The sequence below is a fragment of the Prunus persica genome, chromosome G1 (assembly GCF_000346465.2).
Source record: "Prunus persica cultivar Lovell chromosome G1, Prunus_persica_NCBIv2, whole genome shotgun sequence".
Taxonomy (NCBI): Eukaryota; Viridiplantae; Streptophyta; class Magnoliopsida; order Rosales; family Rosaceae; genus Prunus; species Prunus persica.
Genome location: NC_034009.1, coordinates 14,416,061 through 14,419,287, shown reverse-complemented (window position 1 = coordinate 14,419,287; position 3,227 = coordinate 14,416,061).

The following is a 3,227-nucleotide window of genomic DNA, read 5'->3' as shown; positions in this document are numbered from 1 at the left end:
GAGGAACCCTTAGGTTTTGGGGCATTGGATTCTCTCAATGTTGGGGTAATCAAGCAGACATATAAGCTTCTGATTATCAACCGACGCACCGCTGTTTTTCCCTCAAGAGGGAGAGATCCCCCACCGATGCATTTTTACATCCAACAGCTAAGGCAGATCGATGAGCCACGTTTATATTCGGCGCAAGAGCGCTCGATCAGTGAGCTAGTACGCACTCTATCAAGGGGACTGCTACTAGGCCAAACCTGCTGGCTGTCTATGCCCCCCTTCCTCCTTTATCAATTAGCGATAATTTAAGGGCGTTACTTTGTGACCCAACTTGGAGCGGGGGCGGAGGGGAGAGAGGAATATGAAACAGAAAAATATGATATTACTTGAAAGTGATCAAGCAGTCCGCCAAAACAAAAAAAAAAAAACTAACAGAAAACCCCAATACAACCAATTAACAACTCATTGAACTCTTATAAACAACACTCTTTCAACCTTAGTATTCCTAAAACTGCTTGTAACAAGCAGTATATTACAGCCCTCTAAAGAAACTCTTTTATATTACAAATAACAAATCTTCTGGTATTCAATAATAGAAGCAATATTCACAAAGAGCATATCAGTTTACCCAAAAAAAAATTATAGGCCAAAGAGGTACATAATCAGTTTACCCAAAAATAAAATGCACATAAAAGTACAACACACTAATAGCTCCAGTCATTTCGACTAATCTAGCAAATTTTTGTGGCTCATTCCTCCTCCCATCAGCAACTTTTGACAAGATGTCCTTTTGAAGGCCTATAATATATTCTGCTTGCATTGATAGCATGTCAATTGTATCCATTGCCATTATTATAGAATCCTCACTTCAACGTTGAATTAGAACTTCTTCACACCTAATAGCAAGTTACATCAATTGGAATTGCTCATCTTGTATGCGTGCATGTTCTAGTTTCTATTTTCTTAATTCTTGGATTTTCATTTAAAGATCTATTGCAGACTCTGCATTTCCACCCATTGGATTTTTACCCTTTCTCTGGCTTGCCAATTTCTTTGCAGCCTTTTTACCTTCTGGCCTTTCTATAATTCTAGATTCTTGAGAATCTTGCCCTAAATTGACTGCACATGGAATACAAGGAGAAGAAGATGCAGGGCTTGCATTTGGACTAGTCTTGAATTTTTTCTTGCTAGTTTCAGTAGTCCATTTAGGTTGATCCTTCAATAGATGCCAACAATGCTCATACACAAATGTTGATCCCATGAGTTGTTGATACATTTCTTTTGCTTGTAAGATTTGCACAGTGGAAATTGGCTTTCATATATATATATATATATATATATATATATGGCTTGGAAAGCTGGAAAGATCACATAAGTTTCATGCAAAACTTATTGCAAGTAAAGATTAAGGAAAACCTTTGGATAAGCTAATAAAAAGAACAACATGATTATATATATGTTAGAATAGTACATGAATTTCAAAAACTTTGCCAACGAACCACATTCCCAGGTCAAAAATTCAACTATTGGAACAAGCAAGGCTTAGAACTTCTAAGTAAATGGCATTTCGGTATTAAACTAACAGACATCAAGTATCAAGCGTGCAAATATTCTCATATGCGTCTACATATATATTGGCTAATGTAAGACTTTTTAGCAAAAGAAAATATTTAACAATTAAAACAAGCAAGGGTTAGAACTTCTAAGTAAATGGCATAGGCGAGTATCGCAAAACTAATTATACATAATGACTAAATGTGATTGAAAATTAGTAATTTTGGCAAGAAGATTACCCTGTCTTTTTCATTGACACCACTTTGAGACCTCCCTTCAATCTTGGCCATGTATCCACAGAATTTATTGATTGAGAGTTGAATTCTTGACCAACGATGTAGAAGAGAATTGGAACTGCGATCAGAAGTAAACTTTTTCTCTGCCATCCAGTACTTCCGAATTCTATTCCAATAAGTAGAACTCCTTTGTTCATTACCATGCACTGGATCAAAGCTAACATTGAGCCATGCAGACACATGAAGCATATCTTCTTCAACAACAAAATTCTTAGCTCTTTGTGATTTCTAGGTGGTTGGTATAGCTGGAACAATCACTCGAGGCATGTCATTGTCACCTTCATTTTGGTTTGTAGGCGTGCAACCAAATGTTGAAAATGGACCATTAAGGTCTACCTGTCCATTGAGGATGTTGGCATAATATGTATTATCTATAGAATCCATCTAACAATTTGCAGAGAAGCACATTAATATTATTTTTCTTTCACCGAAGCACAATTTGCAGATCTAGAGAAAGGTAGGCCGTAGAAAACTAATCACCCCATATTTAAACATGGAAGCGGCTGTTGAAGCAGGTTAAGGCCATTGTTTTGCTGCTCCCAGTTATGAACCTCCTCTGCTACGCCTTCTCCTTCTCCTTGATCTATTCACAAATTGGGCATAGGAAAACATAAACCATAAAAATAAAAATAAAAAGAAGCAAAATAATTAAAGACATATGATGGCACAATTTGTAGAAATTGCAGCAGAATTTTATCCAACAGTTCAAGTACTTTTAAATACTTTCCCCTAAACCCTTGTAGAAATTGTATCATATACAAACCCAAATACTTTTCCCTAAACCCAAATTGTAGAAATTGCAGAGGAACTTATTAATTTGAAGCACAAACTCAAACCCTTCCAAGCAAAAACCTAGAAACCCATATACAAATTTCAAGTAATTAAAAGGGAATTTTTAAATCTCACCTGGAAACACCACCTCAGAGTTCAAAGAGGGTGGAGAAACATAGAAAATAAAGACTACGATGGAGACTTTGACAGAGAGAATAGAGATGGCGAAGGATACTTTGACAGAGAGAATAGAGAGAAATAGAGAAATGATGGAGACTTTGAAGTTTTGGGTTTGAACGAGATGGCGAGCCTTGAATTTCACTCTCCTCCTCTCTACATGTAGTGAGCCAAAATAGCGATCTCCAAATGGAGAGAGAAGTAGCGACTTTGCTGGAGGGCAGTTTTCCCTAAATGGACTACTGAAACTAGCAAGAAAAAATCCAAGACTAGTCCAAATGCAAGCCATGCATCTTCTTCTCCTTACATTCCATGTGCAGCCAATTTAGGGGAAGATTCTCAAGAATCTAGATGTATAGAAATGCTAGAAGGTAAAAAGGCTGTAAAGAAATTGGGCAGGCCAGAGGAAAAGGGAGAAAATCCCAATGGGGTGGAAATTGC